This window comes from Coregonus lavaretus (genome assembly GCF_964263955.1).
Source record: "Coregonus lavaretus genome assembly, chromosome: 4".
Classification (NCBI taxonomy): domain Eukaryota; kingdom Metazoa; phylum Chordata; class Actinopteri; order Salmoniformes; family Salmonidae; genus Coregonus; species Coregonus lavaretus.
In genome coordinates this window covers 53,880,915-53,906,905 of record NC_139991.1, presented here as the reverse complement: position 1 = coordinate 53,906,905, position 25,991 = coordinate 53,880,915, and the positions used below count along the sequence as shown (strand labels likewise).

At 42.6% G+C, this 25,991-nt stretch overlaps 1 pseudogene across 1 annotated transcript in view; it reads right to left on the bottom strand.

Moving 5' to 3' along the window:
• The window catches only part of LOC311128164 (transmembrane protein 132C-like), a 190,420-nt pseudogene that overhangs the window by 61,314 nt on the left and 103,115 nt on the right, over positions 1-25,991 (bottom strand). The window contains exon 3 of the transcript in view: positions 25,223-25,366. The product of the transcript in view is annotated as a transmembrane protein 132C-like (transcript). The remainder of the gene's footprint in view (positions 1-25,222; positions 25,367-25,991) is intronic.

The following is a 25,991-nucleotide window of genomic DNA, read 5'->3' as shown; positions in this document are numbered from 1 at the left end:
TTAGAATAAGGCTGTAACGTAACAACATTTTGAAAAAGTCAAGGGGTCTGAATACTTTCCGAAGGCACTGTGTGTATATATACATATATATATATATATACAGGCCTCCTGTAGCTTAGTTGGTTGAGCATGGCACTTGCAATGCAGGGTTGTGGGTTCGATTCCCACGGAGGGCCAGTATGAAAAATGTATGCACTCACTAACTGTAAGTCGCTCTGGATAAGAGTGTCTGCTAAATGACAAAAAAATTAAAAATAAATGCCCTGACCTCAATTTTATAGAAAATGTGTGGGCAGAACTGAAAAAGCGTGTGTGAGCAAGGAGGCCTACAAACCTGACTAAGTAATATATCCACAGTAAAACGACTCCTATATTGACATGACCTGAAAGGCCGCTCAGCAAGGAAGAAGCCGGACTACGGTTTGCAACTGTTCATGGGGACAACGATCGTACTTTTTGGAGAAATGTCCTCTGGTCTGATGAAACAAAAATAGATCTGTTTGGCCATAATGACCATCATTATGTTTGGAGGAAAAAGGGGATGGCTTGCAAGCCAAAGAACACCATCCCAACCGTGACGCACGGGGGTGGCAGCATCATGCTGTGGGGGTGCTTTGCTATAGGAGGGACTGGTGCACTTCACAAATTAGATGGCATCATGAGGAAGGAAAGTTATGTGGATATATTGAAGCTCAAGACATCAATCAGGAAGTTAAAGCTTGGTCGCAAATAGGCCTTCCAAATGGACAATGACCCCAAGCACACTTCCAAAGTTGTGGCAAAATGGCTTAAGGACAACAAAGTCAAGGCCTCCTGTAGCTCAGTTGGTAGAGCATGGATTGGGTTGTGGGTTCAATTCCCACGGGGGGCCAGTATGAAAAATGTTTTCACTCACTAACTGTAAGTCGCTCTGGATAAGAGTGTCTGCTAAATGACACACACAAAAAAGAAATGCCCTGACCTCAATCCTATAGAAGATTTGTGGGCAGAACTGAAAAAGTGTGTGCGAGCAAGGAGGCCTACAAACCTGACTCAGTTATACCAGCTTTGTCAGGAGGAATGGGCCAAAATTCACCCAACTTATTGTGGGAATCTTGTGGAAGGCTACCCGAAACATTTGACCCAAGTTAAACAATTTAAAGGCAATGCTACCAAATACTAATTGAGTGTATGTAAACTTATGACCCACTGGGAATGTGATGAAAATAATAAAAGTTGAAATAAATCATTCTCTCTACTATTATTCTGACATTTCACATTCTTAAAATAAAGTGGTGATCCTAACTGACCTAAGACAGAGAATCTTTACTAGGATCAAATGTCAGGAATTGTGAAAAACTGAGTTTAAACGTATTTGGCTAAGGCGTATGTACACTTCCGACTTCAACTGTTTAAATTATATGATGATGCTAAAGTGCTAAGTGCAGTCCTTCACCATCACATTCTCTCTCCCTCACTCTGACAGCGCCGGGGATGAGAGACGGTGGCATCCTCTCCCGGCACGCTAATTCATGTTCTCCGTGCCGCGAGCGGCAATGAGTTCCAATCCCCAATCAGCGGCTCTGAGTAATTAAGCAGGGGAATGAACACGCAAAATCACATGCTCATGCGCTCATGAACACCGGGGTGTGCATGCTAATGCCCACACGTGCACTACATGCAAATTGGGGCTCAAGTTTGAGAGAATAGAATCTCCCATAAAACAGTCACAGTCACAACACAGCTCATCTCTTCTACTCCACATCCGGCACAACAGGGGATCATCTACCATGCATGTCAGATACTCAGATGCTGGCTTCTTTATTTATTTTTAATGGAACCTAATACAATTTGGAGTTCTCTATGATTGAGGGGAGGAATTGATGAAAAGGAAAGCGTGAGTTTAGTGACTCTTGCACTACCCAGAGCCCCCTCCCCACCTCCCGTTTGCTGAGATTGATTGGTAAATTGTTGGAAGTCGTCCGTGATATCGGAGGACTAATTAAAGGAACTTCATCTAAATGGACAACACACATGGTCTTACACACAACTCAACTCTCTCCCCCAACCAACAGGGAAGTACTGGGAAGTACAACAGGGAAGTACTGGGAAGTACAACAAGGAAGTACTGGGATTTCACATTACTGTATCCCTAATATCGTCCTCAGTGTTCTCTCTCCATAGTAATTTGCACAAACACACACATAAACAGACACATGCACATACACACATGCATACACACACATAGAGGCAGAAAAAAAGAAAGAGAAAGAGAGAGAGAGAGATTCTCCAGGACACTGGAGAATTCCTGCTGGGATGTCTGTACGTTTGTACACCACTATAACAATGACTTGACAGGTAGTACACAGCCTACACAAAGAATACAAGCTATCAACAATACAAGACTGCTGTATACGTCTAGCGAGAGATAGGAAGAATGAGCCGAAATGTCTTTAATGTCAGATATTCTAGCGAGACCAGTGGTGTAGTGGAGGGTAAACGCAAGTGTAGCATATGGGGATGTGTAAAACTTACTCCTCAGCCTGAAGTGTCCCCACTTGCACCAGCAAATAGCTAGCTTTTCGCATTGCTCTGACTGGTAAGATGCTTCAGGAGGGCGATCACATGTGCTAGTAAGGCAGAGGTCCCGAGTTCGCGCCAGGTATGGGCCGAATGGGGAGGAAGTGGTACTCGCTAAGCAAGCAAACTGTTGGGCAAAAAAAAAAGTACAGGACGTCCACAAGTAAACTCAGTTTACCCACATGTTTTTTTGCCCAACAGTTTACCCACCTTTTGCAGAAAAATGCATTGAAAGTATAGGGAGCGTTTTTCTTTTTTCATCTCGACCAGCAATCAGAGTTTACCCACCTATTTATTTTCCCCACTACATCATAGAGCGAGACGCAGTTTTTCCCCCCAGCTAACGGAGGAGTGGATGAAAAGGTGAGCCGGTGAGGTGTACACCAGCGAGCTCTGGACGGATGAATGAACAAGTGTATGAGTATAGGGATGAATCTGTTCTTCTCTGTGTACCATGCTAACACACAATCAAACCGTAGCACGCGCTGGAAGCATCATCCTGCTCTCCATCGTATCCATGATCTCATTACCGCTGTATACATAGCCCTGAAACGGCATGTACAATTTAACCCAATTTGAAGGATTGTTCTCATGATATGGTAATACCGGCCCAGGGCCGCAATCCTCCTCCAGTGCGTTGTGACAGCTCCCCTTCGCTTTCTCCTCCTCTCTTCTGTTTTTTTCCCTCTCTCTCTCCTAGAGTAGACAGTCAATGTGGTGTTCCTGGCAAGGGAACCCTCCCTCCCATCTCCAGTGCATTAGATTAGCAGGAGGAGACATTCATCATTCCCAATGTGCATTTGTTACCATGAGAAATAGGCACATGAAGCTGTGGAGTAATATGTTCTATATGAGGCCATGTGTGTATTTTAGGATGTGTGCTGTGTCAAATTAGCAAAAGCTACAGGCAGAAAGTTACACAGGAAATCTCAATAAAGGATGTTTTCCTCTTTTCATTCCCAGTTACTGCAGATGGGTTGAATGTGTTGATATTTACATATATTCTGAGTACCCAGCAATATGTGGATATGGCAGTGATCGCTGTGTTGGAGAGCCATCCAAGGCAAGCCTCATTGACAGAATAATGACAAGCGCAGATTGAATGGGGGAGGGGTTCGATATCCAGCCCTCTCTAGTTTATAAAGAGACCCTCAGACGTTCAGTGCCGATGCCACTGCGCCAAGCTCAAGGCACACCGCAAAGGAAAACAGCCAATCAATTGTGAGTTGAGGCCATTGGAGCCACATTTACTGCTGTGAATTAGAGCTAACGTCCCACAATGCAATCAGATTCCAATGATGACTCAGAGTTCAGTAAACTTATGAATATACAGTGCTTTCGGAAAGTATTCAGACCCCTTCCCTTTTTCCACATTTTGTTACGTTACAGCCTTATTCTAAAATGGATTAAATAAAACATGTTCCTCATCAATATACACACAATACCACATAATGACAAATAGAAAACAGATTTTTAGAAATTTTTGCAAATGTATTAAAAATAAGTATTCAGACACTTTGCTATGAGACTCGAAATTGAGCTCAGGTGCATCCTGTTTCCATTTATCATCCTTGAGAAGTTTGTACAACTTGATTGGAGTCCATCTGTTTTAAATTATATTGATTGGACATGATTTGGAAAGGCACACACCTGTCTATATAAGGTCCCACAGTTGACAGTGCATGTCAAAGCAAAAACCTAGCCATGAGGTCGAAGGAATTGTCCATAGAGCTCCGAGACAGGATTGTGTCGAGGCACAGATCTGGGGAAGGGTACCAAAACATTTCTGCAGCATTGAAGGTCCCCAAGAATACAGAGGCCTCCATCATTCTTAAATGGAAGAAGTTTGGAACCACCAAGACTCTTCCTAGAGCTGGCCGCCCAGCCAAACTGAGCAATCGGGGGAGAAGGGCCTTGGTCAGGGAGGTGACCAAGAACCCAATGGTCACTCTGACAGAGCTCCAGAGTTCGTCTGTGGAGATGGGAGAACCTTCCAGAAGGACAACCATCTCTGCAGCACTCAGGCCATTATGGTAGAGTGGCCAGACAGAAGCCACTCCTCAGTAAAAGGCACATGACAGCCCACATGGAGTTTGCCAAAAGGCACCCAAAAGCCTCTCAGACCATGAGAAACAAGATTCTCTGGTCTGATGATTGAACTCTTTGGCCTGAATGCCAAGCGTCACGTCTGGAGGAAACCTAGCACCATCACTACGGTGAAGCATGGGGGTGGCCGCATCATGCTGTGGGGATGTTTTTCAGCGGCATGGACTGGGAAACTAGTTAGAATTGAGGCAATGATGAATGGAGCAATGTATAGAGAGATCCTTGATGAAAACCTGCTCCAGAGCGCTCAGGACCTCAGACTGGGGCTAAGGTTCACCTTCCAACAGGACAAAGACCCTAAGCACACAGCCAAGACAACACAGGAGTGGCTTCGAGACAAGTCTCTGAATGTCCTTGAGTGGCCCAGCCAGAGCCCGGACTTGAACTCGATCGAACATCTCTCGATCGAAAATAGCTGTGCAGCAACTCTCCCCATCCAACCTGACAGAGCTTTAGAGGATCTGCAGAGAAGAATGGGAGAAACTCCCCAAATACAGGTGTGCCAAGCTTGTAGCGTCATACCCAAGAAGACTCGAGGCTGTAATCGCTGGCAAAGGTGCTTCAACAAAGTACTGAGTAAAGGGTCTGAATACTTATATAAATGTGATATTTCCAGTTTTTTTTTTTATTAATCTGAAAGAAAATCTAGAAAGCAGTTTTTGCTTTGTCATTATTTGATATTGTGTGTATATTGATGAATGCAAAAAATAATTGAATCAATTTTAGAATAAGGCTGTAAAGTAAAAAAAGGTGGAAAAAGTCACGGGGTCTTAATACTTTCTGAATACACTGTATTTCACAATCCTTTTAAACTATCATCCTTCCATTCCTATGCTTATCTGTGTGAGCGCTAATGCATGGGCAACACTCTACTTACTGCCTACTGATATTATGTGGGATTTGCAAGGCAGGCCGAGGAGCTTTGAGATCGTTAGAAGGATCCCGGGCATCGATCACGCGTTATTTAATTTGCGTGAGTGGTGTATGAATCCTGGTCACATTGTGTGGGCTTCGCGTGGTTATGAAATTATAAATGCCCCATAATGCAGGGGGTCTAAGCCGGTGGGATCATAATAAAAAAAAAGCTGATTTATTTACGGGGACCTGTCATCATTAATGGAAATCCTCAAAATGGCCGTCCAAAGGGAATGTAATACAATTATTTAATCTCCCTCTGTGATTTATACTGCCACCTCCCACTCAGAATCTCCCCTACCTCCTCACCCCTCTCTCATATCATATCTAAGACATCACATTAAAGATGTAGGACCTTAATTTGAACCAGTTTGCTACAGCAGGAAAATAATCCTGCAGCAACAGGAAATGTGAATTATTATGTGGATTATGATTAATGTAGAGTTCAAAAGGTACTCGCACTCAAAACCATGAAAAGGAATAACCCAAGGAGGCCGAGATGCAAAAATAATATACTTAATTTAATCCATGCTCAAAAGAATACAAAAAGTGAAAGTGCAAGGTACTATAAAAAATTAAACAAAAATTGAGCATACGTTTCAGCCTTATGCCTTCATCAGTGCTGTACAAACAAATTAAGAAGACACGTACTTAAGGAGACACACCTGCTGTGTGTAACAGGCGCAACAGGTGCAAGCAGATAGTTGATTAGATACTGGCGAATAGGGAGTCAATGCATATTAAAATGGAATATGTAGAACATACAAAAAATTGAAAATTCTCAAATGTCACATATAATTGAAAAAAGACAACGGTCTAGGCTACATGACAATTTCAGAAGCAATAGATATGAATTGAATACTCAAGTAGGCAAAAAAGCTCAGAGGGTGGGGCGGGGCATGGCAGGGCAGGGGTCTGCAAGTCTGTGTAGACAACATCAAGAAACATGGAAGGTCCAATTCCTCATTAAGCCTTTGGGGGTATAGAGTTTTTAAGTAGAAGATCCACTGGAGAAGGCACTCATCCATATTGCTGCATCTGCAGCTAGAGAAAACATTGTCAATGTCTAGCACCTGGTGATTTCAGGTCATTTCTTCTGATGGCACTGCGGTGCTCATTGATGCCTAACTGTAGTTGTCTGTGTGTAATGTCATTGTATTGCAAGCCACATGGACAAGACAGTAGATTACATTGCTAGATCCACAGGTAATGAATCTATTGATAGTGTATTCCTTATTTGTGACGAAAGATCTGAAGGTGTTGCGCTTTTTAATACCTGTACAGGCCGCACAATTGTGGCAGGGGAAGAAACCACGGGCATCATCCAGATGTTTCTTAGGAGATTTCGATGAGTCATAAGTATCTGCGCACACCAGTTTGTCCCTGAGGCTGCGGGTCCTGGAGTGAGTGAACAGGGGGAGATCATGAATCACATCAGAGCACACAGTGTGCTGATGCAATCAGGAGTTTTGGACTAAATGGTGTGAGATCCTTAAGAAGGCTTCTCTGGACCTAACGGGCCTCATCATTGACCTCAAACAGAAGGAAGTTATTAGTATTCAGACAGAAATGGATGAACAAGAACAGAAACTGAAATCCTCCATATCCGAAGCTGACATTAATAAGATTTAAAGAGGATTTGAAGTCCCTAATGGAGGAATACCTACAAGAACTCAGCAAGAAAAAACGGAGAACATTCAAGAGGGATGCTGTCGACTACAGAGATGGTAAGGTCTAACCCTGGCTCACCAAACCCAAAACCTCCTCCCTATCTTAACGGGTCCCGTTTGGAGATGACATCCAAACCTCTGAATCTAGTGCATCAGAGGTGATTTTTTTTTATCTCTCCACTTCGTTGACCAAACATTACCATTGTGGACGCAATGTGGACACAACAAACGCCATGCGCGCAGGAGCCGGACCCACTACTAGTCAATCTATCTGCTGATACTCTCAATGAGGATGAAGAGTTTCTGCTTGATTCATTAGAGTCTATTGACGCACTCGTGCGTCAATCTAAGCAACATAATAACAAAAACCCCATCAAAATTCGTCAGCTTAAGCTAGAGATTTATGTTTGTTTTACCTACGAACTATTATGGAAAGGAGAGACTCTCACGAACACGATGGTGTTCTCTGTTTTGCTCTACGACCCCCACAAGTGTCACGGGACTTGTCTGAAGGTAACCGGTACCGGTTTAAAAAAACAAATGGAAGTATGAAGGTAGTTTTGTTCCTACCCAAAAAGGGGTTAAATATGTATAGGACCACTTTAAGCCGTACACTCCACAGAGCTGGGCTTTACAGAAGAGTGGCCTCCCCAAACACATGGAAGAAGGTACTCTGATCAGATTAGTCTAAAATTGAGCTTTTTGGCCATCAAGGAAAACGCTATGTCTGGTGCACACCCAACACCTCTCATCACCCCGAGAACACCATCCCCACAGTGAAGCAGGGTGGTGGCAGCATCATGGTGTGGGGATGTTTTTCATCGGCAGGGACTGGGAAACTGGTCAGAATTGAAGGAATGATGGATGGTGCTAAATACAGGGAAATTCTTGAGGGAAACCTGTTTCAGTCTTCCAGAGATTTGAGACTGGGACGGAGGTTCACCTTCCAGCAGGACAATGACCCTAAGCATACTGCTAAAACAACACTTGAGTGGTTTAAGGGGAAACATTTAAATGTCTTGGAATGGCCTAGTCAAAGCCCAGACCTCAATCCAATTGAGAATCTGTGGTATGACTTAAATATTGCTGTACACCAGCAAACCCATCCAACTTGAAGGAGCTGGAGCAGTTTTGCCTTGAAGAATGGGCAACAATCCCAGTGGCTAGATGTGCCAAGCTTATAGATACATACCCCAAGAGACTTGCAGCTGTAATTGCTGCAAAAGTTGGCTCTGCAAAGTATTGACTTGAATAGTGAATAGTTATGCACGCTCAAGTTCTGTTTTTTTTGTCTTATTTCTTGTTTGTTTCACAATAAAACATGTTTTGCATCTTCAAAGTGGTAGGCATGTTGTGTAAATCAAATGATACAAACCCCCCCAAAAAATCCATTCAAATTCCAGGTTGTAAGGCAACAAAATAGTAAAAATGCCAAGGGTGGTGAATACTTTCGCAAGCCACTGTACCTTACCTTGGAAGAGTTCCAGTGTTGGATAGCCATAGCCAGGTAGCTAACATAGCATTCCTCTCTGTTTGATCCGGGTGTTTGAGTCGGCTAAACTAGCTAGCTACATTCTCTAGCTAAGTGAAAGTGAAAGTAAAAATATACAGTGGGGGAAAAAAGTATTTAGTCAGCCACCAATTGTGCAAGTTCTCCCACTTAAAAAGATGAGAGAGGCCTGAAATTTTCATCATAGGTACACGTCAACTATGACAGACAAAATGAGAACAAAAATTCCAGAAAATCACATTGTAGGATTTTCTATGAATTTATTAGCAAATTATGGTGGAAAATAAGTATTTGGTCAATAACAAAAGTTTCTCAATACTTTGTTATATACCCTTTGTTGGCAATGACACAGGTCAAACGTTTTCTGTAAGTCTTCACAAGGTTTTCACACACTGTTGCTGGTATTTTGGCCCATTCCTCCATGCAGATCTCCTCTATAGCAGTGATGTTTTGGGGCTGTCGCTGGGCAACACAGACTTTCAACTCCCTCCAAAGATTTTCAATGGGGTTGAGATCTGGAGACTGGCTAGGCTACTCCAGGACCTTAAAATGCTTCTTACGAAGCCACTCCTTCATTGCCCGGGCGGTGTGTTTGGGATCATTGTCATGCTGAAAGACCCAGCCACGTTTCATCTTCAATGCCCTTGCTGATTGAAGGAGGTTTTCACTCAAAATCTCACGATACATGGCCCCATTCATTCTTTCCTTTACACGGATCAGTCGTCCTGGTCCCTTTGCAGAAAAACAGCCCCAAAGCATGATGTTTCCACCCCCATGCTTCACAGTAGGTATGGTGTTCTTTGGATGCAACTCAGCATTCTTTGTCCTCCAAACACGACGAGTTGAGTTTTTACCAAAAAGTTATATTTTGGTTTCATCTGACCATATGACATTCTCCCAATCCTCTTCTGGATCATCCAAATGCACTCTAGCAAACTTCAGACGGGCCTGGACATGTACTGGCTTAAGCAGGGGGACACGTCTGGCACTGCAGGATTTGAGTCCCTGGCGGCGTAGTGTGTTACTGATGGTAGGCTTTGTTACTTTGGTCCCAGCTCTCTGCAGGTCATTTACTAGGTCCACCCGTGTGGTTCTGGGATTTTTGCTCACCGTTCTTGTGATCATTTTGACCCCACGGGGTGAGATCTTGCGTGGAGCCCCAGATCGAGGGAGATTATCAGTGGTCTTGTATGTCTTCCATTTCCTAATAATTGCTCCCACAGTTGATTTCTTCAAACCAAGCTGCTTACCTATTGCAGATTCAGTCTTCCCAGCCTGGTGCAGGTCTACAATTTTGTTTCTGGTGTCCTTTGACAGCTCTTTGGTCTTGGCCATAGTGGAGTTTGGAGTGTGACTGTTTGAGGTTGTGGACAGGTGTCTTTTATACTGATAACAAGTTCAAACAGGTGCCATTAATACAGGTAACGAGAGGAGGACAGAGGAGCCTCTTAAAGAAGAAGTTACAGGTCTGTGAGAGCCAGAAATCTTGCTTGTTTGTAGGATTTTCTTTTCTCAATTTGTCTGTCATAGTTGACGTGTACCTATGATGAAAATTACAGGCCTCTCTCATCTTTTTAAGTGGGAGAACTTGCACAATTGATGGCTGACTAAGTAGTTTTTTTTCCCACTGTATATATATACAACCAAATCTCTCTCTCTCTATGAGTCAACTACTCACCACATTTTATGCACTCTAGTGCTAGCTAGCTGTAGCTTATGCTTTCAGTACTAGATTCATTCTCTGTTCTTTTGATTGGGTTGACAACATATCAGTTCATGCTGCAAGAGCTCTGATAGGTTGGAGGACGTCCTCCAGAAGTTGTCATAATTACTTTGTAAGTCTATGGAATGGGGTGAGAACCATGAGCCTCCTAGGTTTTGTATTGAAGTCAATGTACCCAGAGGAGGACAGAAGCTAGCTGTCCTCGAGCTACACCATGGTGCACACCTACAGCGTGCTGCTGAGGGTTCTAAAGACCTTCATTGCAAAACAGTGTGTTTAAATAAATTATTTGGTGACGTGAATATATGTAGTATAGTTTTATCTGAAAAGTATCACTTTCTTAATGTTTAACTATTTTTATGAAATTCACTGAGGAGGATGGTCCTCCCCTTCCTCCTTTGAGGAGCCTCCACTGTTGTACATCAACATTGGACTGCAGGCTTTACATTACGCTTTAGAATCTATAGCTGACTCTAATCCTGGCTGAGTTGGTACTGACTAAGAACAATTTTTGTTATTATCTAAAATCCCGAGGCACTTCAATGGGCACTACCTTCACCTCTGATAATGTCAACCTTTTTATGGGCTTCATTGAAGATAAATATATCCATTCTAATAATCATTTTTCTGATAATACTGTGGTCTACAAATGCTATATTGATGACTTGGAAAGGCACCAAAATGGAACTGGACTCCATCAGTATGACAATGGCTTAGTTGACTCCAAATCAGTTTGGAATGTGACCCTGCCAAGATACATTTTCTAGACACGTGATTTTTTTTAAACAATTTGTTCTACACTACCCTCTATGTCAAAATAACAAACAAAAACAGCCTTCTGCATGCATCAAGCTACCACCCCGACTCTTTGAAGAGGTGCTTGCCATACAGCCAATTATTACGCATCAGACGCATCTGTACTCGAAATTAGGATTTTATCATTGAATCGAATTTCCTTCACAGAGGTTAGTCCACATAAAGTTTGGACTTCCGATAAAGTCCGGGCTATGGACGGACGTTACGCATTACAAGGCAAGCGCAACAAAAAAATGAATACTTTTCTGTGGTGTCCTGTACCGAATACACTCCTTACAGCTCTGACAAAAACATTATTAAACAACACTGGCATGTATTGCAAACTGTGGGCTCTGATGCCTTTCATAATCTTCCCCTGTTCACTCACTCCAGGACCCGCAGCCTCAGGGACATGCTGTTGAGCGCAGACACTTATGACGCATCGAAATCTCCTAAGGAACATCTGGATGATGCCCATGGTTTCTTACTCTGCCGCAATTGTGCGACCTGTACGGGTATGAAAAAGTGCAACACCTTCAGATCTTTCGTCACAAATAAGGAATACACTATCAATCGATTCATTACCTGTGGATCTAGAAATGTCTATCTACTGTCTTATCCATGTAGCTTACAATACACTGGCATTGCGTTCAGACAACTATGGTTACGCATCAACGAGCATCGCAGTGCCATCAGAAGAAATTACCTGAAATCACCAGGTGCTAGACATTTTCATGAGGCTAATCATGCTGTGACTGATCATAAATTCCGTGCCATTGACAGTTTTTTTCTCTCTCCTTATTTGCCAGTATCTAATCAACTATCAGCTTGCACCTGTTGCACCTGTTATGCACAGCAGGTGTGTCTCCTTAAGTACATGTCTTCTTAATTTGTCTGTACAGCACTGATGAAGGCATAAGGCTGAAACGTATGCTCCATTTTTGTTAAATTTTTTATAGTACCTTGCACTTTCACTTTTTGTATTCTTTTGAGCATGGATTCAATTAAGTATATTATTTTTGCATCTCCGCCTCCTTGGGTTATTCCTATTCATGGTTTTGAGTTTGAGTACCTTTTGTTACAGATCTTTTTTCTCCTATACACCGGACGCCTTCCATTCTAGCCTGAATACTGGCTTTCTACGATTACAATTCAGGGACATTTTTGTAGGGTTTGATAAATATTTCGTAAGGGAAAATCAATTGTGACATTTCAAAGTGGATATTACAAATTTCAGAAGCCTTTTTAAACCTTAAATACAGTGAGGGAAAAAAGATATTTGATCCCCTGCTGATTTTGTACGTTTGCCCACTGACAAAGAAATGATCAGTCTATAATTTTAATGGTAGGGTTATTTGAACAGTGAGAGACAGAATAACAACAACAAAATCCAGAAAAACGCATGTACAATTTTTTATAAATTGATTTGCATTTTAATGAGGGAAATAAGTATTTGACCCCCTCTCAATCAGAAAGATTTCTGCCTCCCAGGTGTCTTTTATACAGGTAACGAGCTGAGATTAGGAGCACACTCTTAAAGGGAGTGCTCCTAATCTCAGCTTGTTACCTGTATAAAAGACACCTGTCCACAGAAGCAATCAATCAATCAGATTCCAAACTCTCCACCATGGCCAAGACCAAAGAGCTCTCCAAGGATGTCAGGGACAAGATTGTAGACCTACACAAGGCTGGAATGGGCTACAAGACCATCGCCAAGCAGCTTGGTGAGAAGGTGACAACAGTTGGTGCGATTATTCGCAAATGGAAGAAACACAAAATAACTGTCAATCTCCCTCGGCCTGGGGCTCCATGCAAGATTTCACCTCGTGGAGTTGCAATGATCATGAGAACGGTGAGGAATCAGCCCAGAACTACACGGGAGGATCTTGTCAATGATCTCAAGGCAGCTGGGACCATAGTCACAAAGAAAACAATTGGCAACACACTACGCTGTGAAGGACTGAAATCCTGCAGCGCCTGCAAGGTCCCCCTGCTCAAGAAAGCACATATACAGGCCCGTCTGAAGTTTGCCAATGAACATCTGAATGATTCAGAGGAGAACTGGGTGAAAGTGTTGTGGTCAGATGAGACCAAAATCAAGCTCTTTGGCATCAACTCAACTCGCCGTGTTTGGAGGAGGAGGAATGCTGCCTATGACCCCAAGAACACCATCCCCACCGTCAAACATGGAGGTGGAAACATTATGCTTTGGGGGTATTTTTCTGGTAAGGGGATAGGACAACTTCACCGCATCAAAGGGACGATAGACGGGGCCATGTACCGTCAAATCTTGCGTGAGAACCTCCTTCCCTCAGCCAGGGCATTGAAAATGGGTTGTGGATGGGTATTCCAGCATGACAATGAACCAAAACACACGGCCAAGGCAACAAAGGAGTCGCTCAAGAAGAAGCACATTAAGGTCCTGGAGTGGCCTAGCCAGTCTCCAGACCTTAATCCCATAGAAAATCTGTGGAGGGAGCTGAAGGTTTGCGTTGCCAAACGTCAGCCTCGAAACCTTAATGACTTGGAGAAGATCTGCAAAGAGGAGTGGGACAAAATCCCTCCTGAGATGTGTGCAAACCTGGTGGCCAACTACAAGAAACGTCTGAGCTCTGTGATAGCCAACAAGGGTTTTGCCACCAAGTACTAAGTCATGTTTTGCAGAGGGGTCAAATACTTATTTCCCTCATTAAAATTCAAATCAATTTATAACATTTTTGACATTTTTGATTTTTTTGTTTTGTATTCTGTCTCTCACTGTTCAAATAAACCTACCATTAAAATTATAGATTGATCATTTCTTTGTCAGTGGGCAAACATACAAAATCAGCAGGGGATCAAATACATTTTTCCCTCACTGTACACTGCAAGTTTTACATTTCCTGCATTGCAGGAAGGCTGTCCTGCAACAGGGTGATCAAATTAAGATCCTACATCTGTAGATAATCTACATGGATAGCATCTCCTCCTACACACAGCCTTGACTTGTATCTCTCCCCTATATCTGCATGTAGAAAGGGCATGCACTCTAATAGCTATTTGGACTGGCGACCTCGGAAGTGTCCCAAATGGCACCCTATTTCCTACTCTACCCTCCATATGTATCTGGATAGTGAAGCATTTTTTAATTATTATTTGGTTTTAAAACTCCAGCCCCTATGGGCCCTGGTCAAAAGTAGTGCACTATATAGGGAATATGGTGCCATTTTGGACACAGACCGGGGACGGGAAGGGGTGGAAAACATGGTTCCCGGTGGGGAAGTGGGTGGTTGGAGGGAAACCTGTTGGATGGGTGGGGGGGATGTGGAGGTGGGTCTCGCATCCTTGGCAGATTAATGAGGTGGAGAAGCAGAGGTAAGAGTGCAGGTCAGCACGTGGTCACCCAGGGGTCAGCAGCCTCATTAACTCTGTCCAGACAGCCCAGTTTAATGGACTACATCAACAGGGATGGTGTGGGGGAGGGGATACTTAGAGTAAGGAGGTGGAAATAAAAGTAATTGGAGTGCTGCTAATGTTGTTTGTGACAGTGCATGTAAAAGCAGAGCAAATAGCTGTCGTTAATGCTAGTACTTGATTGAGAATGACAGAGACTGAGAATGCTCTTTAGGATTGGGCTCTCTCAGTTTTCTATAGACAGTATAGGATTCCCACAGGATTTAAGATGGAAACATTCCGTCTATCAAATATACTTCTGATATGTGGGGTTGTGTGTGGGTGAGTGAGTTCATCATTCACTAGGCTACAAACTCATAAGGTATTCCAAGGGTTTTCCCATGTAGAAGAGTTCCACTTCTAACTACAGAGTGTGGCTATACCTGAAAAGGGTCTGGTAGTCTATCCAAACCTGACACTATAAATAGGCTTAAAAGACTGCAATGGTGTGCTCTATTTCTTTAAGAGACCATATACGGAACTCACAGAAAATGTAAGATATGTACACATAGGGATAAAGGATTGGTGAGATGTGCTCTGTTTCTTTAAGAGAGTATAGGGCTCTATGAGAAATATAAGAAATGGGGTAGGCACAGGTGATTACATGGCACATTTCCTCTAGTCCCACAAGGTAATGAAACATTCGGAGATGGATTGACTGTGGGAGAGAGAGACAGAAATTCCGAAAGTGACAAGGGAAGGAAAAAAGAGTGGCATTGGGAGAGAAAGAAAGACAAAGAGAGAAAAATAAAAGAAAACAGTAGGATAGAAGTCAAACCTGTCTTTAGATGAGACAAAATCATGTCCAAAAATAAAGCTGACATTAAAGGTACGGAGAACTGAACAACGACAACAGAAAAGACAAGACAGCTCAATCTCTCTTACTGAGCGTCAATGAGGAGAAGAAAAAGAACAAGGAAGTGAGAGTAGTGTATCATACATGGTGTTAAGGTGAGACTCTGCTGGGGCTTTACGAACCATCCGAGCCAGCTGAGAGATTAGGCAGACCCATTGAATCCAGGATTAGACACAGTTCACAGAGTCCTGTGAGGATCTCACAACGAGCCCTCTCACAACACGAAGAATCAATAAAGAAGTGAATATGTCTATGTACACTGAAAAAAATATAAACGCAACATGCAACAATTTCAAAGATTTTACTTCATATTAGGAAGTTACAGTTCATATTAGGAAATCAGTTAATTTAAATAAAATCATTCGGCCCTAATCGATGGATTTCACATGACTGGGAATACAGAAATTCATCTGTTGGACACAGATAGAGTACCTTAAAAAAAAGGTAGGGGCGTGGTTCAGAAAACCAGTCAGTATCTGACCACCATTTGCCTCATGCAGCGTGACACGCAGTCGTACACATCGATCCAGAGCATCCCAAACCTGCTCAATGGGTGACTTGTCTGGTGAGTATGCAGGCCATGGAAAAACTGGGACATTTTCAGCTTCCAGGAATTGTGCACAGATCCTTGCAACATGGGGCCGTGCATTATCATGATGAAACATGAGGTGATGGCGGCGGATGAATGGCACGACAATGTGCCTCAGGTTCTCATCACGGTATCTCTGTGCATTCAAATTGCCATCGATAAAATGCAATTGTGTTCATTGTCCGTAGCTCATGCCTGCTCATACCATAACCCCACCGCCACCATGGGGCATTCTGTTCAAAACTTTAACGTCAACAAAGAGCTGACCCACACAATGCCATACATGCTGTCTGCCATCTGCCGGGTACAGTTGAAACCGGGATTCAACAGTGAAGAGCACACTTCTCTAGTGTGCCAGTGGCCATCGAAGGTGAGCATTTGCCCACTAAAGTCGGTTACGACACCGAACTGCAGTGAGGTCAAGATACTGGTGAGGATGACGAGCATGCAAATGAGCTTCCCTGAGACCGTTTCTGACAGTTTGTGCAGAAATTCTTCAGTTGTGCAAACCCACAGTTTCATCAGCTGTACGGGTGGCTGGTCTAAGATGATCCTGCAAGTGAAGAAGCCGGATGTGGAGGTCCTGGGCTGTCGTGGTTACATGTGGTCTGTGGTTGTGAGGTAGGTTGGATGTACTGCCAAATTCTCTAAAACGACATTGGCTTATGGTAGAGAAATGAACACTCAATTCTCTGGCAACAGCTCTGGTGGATATTCCTGCAGTCAGTATGCCAATTGCACGCTCCCTCTAAACTTGAGACATCTATGACATTGGGTTGTGTCACAAAACTGCACATTTTAGAGTGGCCTTTAATTGTCCCCAGCACAAGGTGCACCTGTGTAATGATCATGCTGTTTAATCAGCTTCTTGATATGCTACACCTGTCTGGTGGATGGATTATCTTGGCAAAGGAGAAATGCTCACTAACAGGGATGTAAACAAATTTGGGGACAAAATTGGAGAGAAATAAGCTTTTTGTACATATGGAACATTTCTGGAATCTTTTATTTCAGCTCATGAAACATGGGACCAATACTTTACATGTTGCGTTTATATTTTTGTTTAGTATATATGACAGTATAATGACTGTGGTGTTCGATGTAATGCACATCACATTGTTGAATAGAGAGTCTGACTGTGGGGCTGTGTGGGTTCTATAACAAGAGGGGAAACCCATGTTTATTAAACAATAAGGACATCTCTGACGAATGCACTCAGCTCAACCAATCACAGATATACGAATAATTTGCACATCCTGTCAACATCCTTTTGACATTCTTACACTTACATGTATTTCCCTTCTAAGAATCAACTGGTTATGCTAATCAAATCATCCGCAAATTATGCCATTTTAGTACGAGAAGGTAGCTGTACATCAGTAGGTCTATATACTCTATAACATATCTACACTGAGTGTTCAAACCATTAGGAACACCTTCCTAACATTGAGTTGCACCCCCTTTTGCCCTCAGAACAGCATCAATTCATCAGGGCATAGACTCTACAAGGTGTCGAAAGCGTTCCACAGGGATGCTGTGTCACGCCCTGACTCAAGGGACTCGTATATGTTGAGTCAGGGTGTGTATGTTCTATGTTGTATATTTCTAGGTTGATGTTCTAGTATGTCTATTTCTATGTTGGCCGGTGTGGTTCCCAATCAGAGGCAGCTGTCGCTCGTTGTCTCTGATTGGGGACCATACTTAGGCAGCCTTTTGGCACTAGTTAGTTGTGGGATCTTGTTCCGTGTTAAGGTATGTTGTGTTGCGCTGCCTTGGACTTCACGTATCGTTTGTTTATTGTTTTGTCGTTATTTTTATTAGTTAATAAACATGTATGCATATCACGCTGCGCCTTGGTCCGTCCCGTCTGTAAGCGATCGTGACATGCTGGCCCATTTTGACTCCAATGCTTCCCACAGCTGTGTCAAGTTGGCTGGATGCCCTTTGGGTGGTGGACCATTCTTGATACACACGAGAAACTGTTGAGTGTGAAAACCCCAGCAGCATTGCAGTTCTACTACCATACCCCTTCAAAGGCACTTAAATATTTTGTCTTTCCCATTCACCCTCTGAATGGCACAAATACACAATCCATGTCTAAAAAAAATACTTCTTTAACCTGTCTCCTCCCCTTCATCTACACTGATTGAAGTGGATTTAACAAGTGACATCAATAAGGGATCATAGCTTTCACCTGGATTCACTTGGTCAGTCTATGTCATGGAAAGAGCAGGTGTTCCTAATGTTTGTACACTCAGTATATGTGCATTAATTTGTGATGAGGGTATGGGGTGTGATGTGTGGTGTACAGAGGGAGGCCTTTGATTGGTGGAGGATTGCATGGAGGCACAGTAGCTTTCTCCTTTCATTTCACACACAGTTTGAGAGTAATATGAAAAAACACCACGGAGAAGAATGAGATACAGCAGGAGAGAAAGACAAATTGAGAGAGAAATAGAAAATGGAGAAAGACAAGGAAGAAGGTGTGGGGTGAGAGAGACTTCTACGAAGAAGGAGAGAGGGGTAGAGAGAGACAGGTAGATATAGCAACAAAACAAGAGGGGGAGGGAGCATTTTGGGGACCCCATAGAGACACTGAGCAAAAAGGCAATATACAGTAGAATGGAATATTCGGGTACTTTTTCTCCTCAGTCTTGGGACCTCCGTGACACTAATCCCTGCTAACAGGGATAGAGATGACATGGTGACTTTGATAGTTCCTGGGGGAGATCTCTACAGCACATACATTGGTGTCTTCTTTTCATCTGCCTCCTGACATGGTTTCATTTTATGATCTCTTTCATTATGTGTCTGTCATATGTCGATGTTTATCGATCCATAAACATGTCCATTATGCTTCAGCTCAGGATGAACAGACAAACTGAGGATGGAGGAGTTTTCTCATGACACTATCCAGTCCCGATAAGTAAGTGATGTTTTATACAGTCACACTTCCATCAGTACAAAAAAAGCAGTATACGTTCAGTACGCTGTCCACGGTCCTGAAATGTGCATTAGGCCTATTTTATCTCATCTCTCTTTCTCCCTCTCTCTCGCTCTCTCTCTCTCTCTCACACACACACACACACACACACACACAGGCACACGTCGGCACAACCTTACTCCCGCTGACCCCATTACAAAAAATTAACCACCCTCCCAAAGTTACAAATATTTTCACATGACCCTCCCCTTGTACTGTAAAAAATAATTGCACACCCTCCCCCTCATAAAAGTAACTCTAAAATTATGATTACCACCGCAAACAACAATAACTATAGCAACCCTGCATTTATAAACGTGGATATCGACTTGACCACTTCAGCATGGTTTTGGGGCACAGTAGATGCCACACAGGGCTATGGGCCAGAAGTGTGAGGGTTCGGCGACCACCACGGACAAACTCACTCTCCCTGCCTGTGTCATTACACTATGATCAGAGCCGGCTGCAGACAATGATTGCTATATTTATAATTATATAAAAAATATGCAACAATTTTCCACCAACAGGTTTCTGTGCCAATGCACCACACAACCAGTAAGCAACACATAACTGCATACCGATTACCGACGTTGAGCACTTCATCATGGTTTGTGTATTCAACACCACAATCAAATAGAGTATGTCAATCTCGACAAACAGAAAATACATCCCTCCCTACTCAGTATCGTAGGCTTGGCTTGACAATCTCAAAATGTCATTAAACATTTTGGTGTTTTGTAACAGGTCTCTTTCCATTCATCGAATGGCCTGTGCACAGTTTGGATGCTGGAATTATATTTGAGTGGAGTGGATGAACGTGCGCACGTTGTCACGCTCGTCGGGAACAGAGGAGGACCAAGGCGCAGCGTGGAATGCGAACATTTTATTATTATAAAGTATCACACGAACCAAACAACAAAACGAAAACGTGACGTCCCTGGTTACATACACAAACCAACACGGAACAAGAAACCACACCAAATGAATGCCTAACGGTTACTTAAGTATGGCTCCCAATCAGAGACAACGAGCTACAGCCATCTCTGATTGGGAGCCACCCTGGCCAACATAGAAATACAACAACTAGAACAAACACAAATGAAAACTCACACCCTGGCTCAACATACTAGAGTCCCCAGAGCCAGGGCGTGACACACGTAGCCTACAGGAGACTTTTGAAGTAGCCTAATCAGATTAAAACATTGTGACTGGTTGTGTTTATGCCACACATACAGTGGGGGAAAAAAGTATTTAGTCAGCCACCAATTGTGCAAGTTCTCCCACTTAAAAAGATGAGAGAGGCCTGTAATTTTCATCATAGGTACACGTCAACTATGACAGACAAATTGAGAAAAAAAATCCTGAAAATCACATTGTGGGATTTTTTATGAATTTATTTGCAAATTATGGTGGAAAATAAGTATTAGACTACATATATTACCTTTAGAAGTGTTAACTTCAGGCTGACTATTAGCATCTATTGAGTTGCAATTTCCCATACATTGAATGTCCAAATCAACTTAAAGTATATACAAAATGAGTTTTGCAGCGACACAATTCTAAAGGAAGGCTACAGCTACATTCTTTCCTTTTACGGTTTGTGATTCAAAAATTATCATTTTGATTCTCATGATTCGATTCACCGTGATTTAACCGAACCCCAACTACTACAATGGCAAATAGTTAGAAAATAATTGTTTCATAAGAATAAAATGATTTTTTTTTTTACTATTTTGAGAAATGTGAAAAGGGGCACCCGTTATATAGTAAAAACATTTTGTATGGCCTAAACAAGATCAATAGGGGAGCTTTTTGAGCTGCGTGTCTCATGTCTTGACTCTTTCATGTGCAATGACACACCTAGCCTCTCTGTTGCCTATCAGCTATTCCTTTATGTTCTTGTGGAGTTATATAGAAAATTGGTACAGGTTATTTTATGTGTGGTATGATTGCTAGTTAACCTATTACAGATCTGGACAACAATCCACCTACCACCATTGTCACTATGGATAGAGGGCAAGATAGAGTTGACTGTATCCCAAAACAACTTGATAGGGGAGGCGCATGCAAGCAGATGAGGACATGTGGCTATATGGAAGAAATTATATAGTAAAACCTGCAAAATAGGGAATGTAAACCACTGAAAAACTGTCCCTAAAAGAGCTTTATAAACAAAAAGAGAGCAATGCATTGATCTACGAGACTTCAAAGAGAGCCAACATACTTTCTGATACAGAATGCAGTGATGTGGACTGAACCTGTCGCCTGTAATAAAGCGTAGTGCGCTGTGATAAATGTCACTGCTGATTATGTTAAAGGCTTATGGACACAATGTGACCTTTCTGTGGCATTATATACTCTGAGAGGCAGGGTCATGTGACACATGCACACGTATTACTACATTACTGTGTAATGTGTATACGCTGTGTGTGTGGTTTCAGGTAGGCTGTTATAAACAATAATATTCTCTTGGAGAACTGTGGAAAACCTAACAGCTTTACAAAGTCTAAGAGAGATGTGCTTTAGGTCTAAACATTTCCTTACTCATTCGACTGTAACTTGAGAGTAATTGGCAGCAAACTGAATCACTTATGTTGCTCGACAGGAAATGTAACTACGAAAACACAGTAAACACAACAAATATATATCTTCTTTAGACATCTCCCTGCACAACCTGAATTTCAAGGAGGAGAGGGAAAAAACAATCTAATAACAGTGCAGTACTTGAATATAATTTGTGAAGAGGTCCACAGGCAAGGAGGCAAGATTTGTTTATGTTAATGTTTCCTCTCCTCGAGCACAAGAAAGCCTCACCACAATGAATTGTAGACATCTCCGTCCAGAAGGCTTCCCCAACTCCCTCGTTACTTTCAGGTTGATGTTTAACAGCTGCAAAGTCAAAATTGGCTATATCGTAAAACTTAATGAAAACAAAAATAGGCTTTTTGATCTTCATTTAAGGCTAGGGTTAGTCATTAGGGTTAGCTGTGTGGTTAAGGTTAGGGTTAAAGCTGCAATACAGTGAGGGAAAAAAGTATTTGATCCCCTGCTGATTTTGTACGTTTGCCCACTGACAAATAAATTATCAGACTATAATTTTAATGGTAGGGTTATTTTAACAGTGAGAGACAGAATAACAACAAAAAAATCCAGAAAAACACATGTCAACAATTTTATAAATTTATTTGCATTTTAATGAGGGAAATAAGTATTTGACCTCCTCTCAATCAGAAAGATTTCTGGCTCACAGGTGTCTTTTATACATGTAATGAGCTGAGATTAGGAGCACACTCTTAAAGGGAGTGCTCCTAATCTCAGCTTGTTACCTGTATAAAAGACACCTGTCCACAGAAGCAATCAATCAATCAGATTCCTAACTCGCAACCATGGCCAAGACCAAAGAGCTCTCCAAGGATGTCAGGGACAAGATTGTAGACCTACACAAGGCTGGAATGGGCTATAAGACCATCGCCAAGCAGCTTGGTGAGAAGGTGACAACAGTTGGTGCGATTATTCGCAAATGGAAGAAACACAAAAGAACTATCAATCTCCCTCGGCCTGGGGCTCCATGCAAGATCTCACCTCGTGGAGTTGCAATGATCATGAGAACGGTGAGGAATCAGCCCAGAACTACACGGGAGGATCTTGTCAATGATCTCAAGGCAGCTGGGACCATAGTCACCAAGAAAACAATTGGTAACACACTACGCCGTGAAGGACTGAAATCCTGCAGCGCCCGCAAGGTCCCCCTGCTCAAGAAAGCACATATACAGTTTACCAATGACCATTTGAATGATTCAGAGGAGAACTGGGTGAAAGTGTTGTGGTCAGATGAGACCAAAATCGAGCTCTTTGGCATCAACTCAACTCGCCGTGTTTGGAGGAGGAGGAATGCTGCCCATGACCCCAAGAGCACCATCCCCACCGTCAAACATGGAGGTGGAAACATTATGTTTTGGGGGTGTTTTTCTGCTAAGGGGACAGGACAACTTCACCACATCAAAGGGACGATGGACGGGGCCATGTACCGTCAAATCTTGGGTGAGAACCTCCTTCCCTCAGCCAGGGCATTGAAAATGGGTCGTGGGTGGGTATTCCAGCATGACAATGACCCAAAACACACGGCCAAGGCAACAAAGGAGTGGCTCAAGAAGAAGCATATTAAGGTCCTGGAGTGGCCTAGCCAGTCTCCAGACCTTAATCCCATAGAAAATGGGAGCTGAAGGTTCGAGTTGCCAAATGTCAGCCTCAAAACCTTAATGACTTGGAGAAGATCTGCAAAGAGGAGTGGGACAAAATCCCTCCTGAGATGTGTGCAAACCTGGTGGCCAACTACAAGAAACGACTGACCTCTGTGATTGCCAACAAGGGTTTTGCCACCAAGTACTAAGTCATGTTTTGCAGAGGGGTCAAATACTTATTTCCCTCATTAAAATGCAAATCAATTCATAACATTTTTGACATGTGTTTTCTGGATTTTTGTTGTTGTTATTCTGTCTCTCACTGATCAAATAAACCTACCATTAAAATTATAGACTGATCATGTCTTTGTCAGTGGGCAAACTTACAAAATCAGCAGGGGATCAAATACTTTTTTCCCTCACTGTATGTAACTTTTTGGGTGACCCGACCAAATTCACATAGAAATGAGCATTATAGATCTGTCATTCTCGTTGGAAGGAAGTCTAAGAAGCGGTATATCTGTTCTATATGTGCTATTTAAATGCTTCCCGTTCTTTTGTTTCGTTTTTGTGTCTTTTACTTTTGGTTTTGTACACCAGCTTCAAACAGTTGAAAATACAATTTATTTGGTTATTGAAAATATATTTCACAGCGGTTTTGTCACATAAACTGAAATTAGGCAAACTATTACAATTTTAGCAACCAGGAAATGGTGGAGCGATTTATGCATAATGCGCCTTTAAGGGTTAGGTTTAACATCAGATTTTATGACTTTGTGGCTGTGCCAGCTAGTGACCACTCTGCAGAGGTGCCTCCAGTACGAGTCATCCCAATAAATGCCAGCCGGCTCCCTACTTCCTTATCTCTAAACTGACACATGTCACCGCTGAGGATGATTCTCACACAGATTTCTCTAATTAATGTTTGAGAGAAAAAATTACAAATAATCTCCACTTAATTAACATTGGAAAGTTTTGCCGTTGTTTTTAGCCACTAACTGGGGACTGACTAATAGTAATACGTATTCATGAGATAAATGTAAATTATGTAAATGCCACCAGGGGGTAGACCATAGGGACAGAGAGTATGCCAAGGAGCACGGAATATGGCTGTCAATCATCACAGCACTAGGCTGACCAGTAATCCCAAACACACTGCAGGGGAGAGGGCTGGAAATATGAGACAGATAAGGGACAGTTCAACATTTGGTCATACTCTAGGTGTCATATAAAATGCACACACCTCTCCAACATTTAAAATATTTCCACATGACCCTCTCCTTGTACTGTAAACAAAATTGCACACCCTCCCCCCTCATTTAATTTACTCAAACATAATGATTAACAACACAAATAACAACAACTGTAGCAACCTTGTGTTTATAAACAGGATATTGAGTATGCGTGCAGAAAAGCGTAGTGCATAAAGGAAGTACAAAAACACCTTAATAGAGGAGGTGCATGCAAGCAGATGAGGACATTTGGCTATATGGAAGAAATTATATAGTAAAACCTGTAAAATGGGAAAATGCCATGTGCCCAATAAAAAATCACACAACCCTCCCCAAAGCTAAAAAATAAGTTAGACAACCTTCCCCACTGTATAAATGGAAACTGAGTCCAATGGGAGCCAAATGCACTAATGTTTAGCTCAGAAGTTCAGTGGCTCAGTAGTGAAATCGTTATCATTAATGATGGTCCCTTTGGGAGGGGGTTGTGGGGGGCTCTAACAACAGTAAGCAGCACACCATGACAGTTGCTTTAGCCCATAATACATCATTAGGACCCATTTTCCCTGACCACTTGGCCTGACCAGGAAAAACTCCTGGCCCTAACCATGATCCATCAAATCTGCTATTACAGTGTGTTGAATCCTAATTAACAAGAACTAGGTGCCACTGACCTCTGACCGAAGGTGTTCTCCTTGCGGTGACAGTGGAGGGTGATGACCCTGTGTCCCTCGCTCCTCACGTCCTGACTCACTGTCCATAGGACTGGGTTACTGGCCCGCGCCCCCAGGAAAGCCACGCCATCCTTCGACTTCACCCTGGAGGAGAGAGAGGTCAGATGTCAGACAACAACATTAAATAGGACTGATTACTATGTCTGCATCCTAAATGGCCCTGGTCAAAAGTAGTGCACTATATAGGAAAAAGGGTGCCTTGGCTTTAATGTGATGTCACTGGTCTAGCAAACTAGGCTATGTGTATGCACTGTATTGTATATACACTGCTCAAAACAATAAAGGGAACACTTAAACAACACATCCTAGATCTGAATGAATGAAATAATCTTATTAAATACTTTTTTCTTCACACAATAATTATCAATAGAAATCAAATGTATCAACCCATGGAGGTCTGGATTTGGAGTCACCCTCAAAATTTAAGTGGAAAACCACACTACAGGCTGATCCAACTTTGATGTAATGTCCTTAAAACAAGTCAAAATGAGGCTCAGTAGTGTGTGTGGCCTCCACGTGCCTGTATGACCTCCCTACAACGCCTGGGCATGCTCCTGATGAGGTGGCGGATGGTCTCCTGAGGGATCTCCTCCCAGACCTGGACTAAAGCATCCGCCAATTCCTGGACAGTCTGTGGTGCAACGTGGCGTGGCGTTGGTGGATGGAGCGAGACATGATGTCCCAGATGTGCTCAATTGGATTCAGGTCT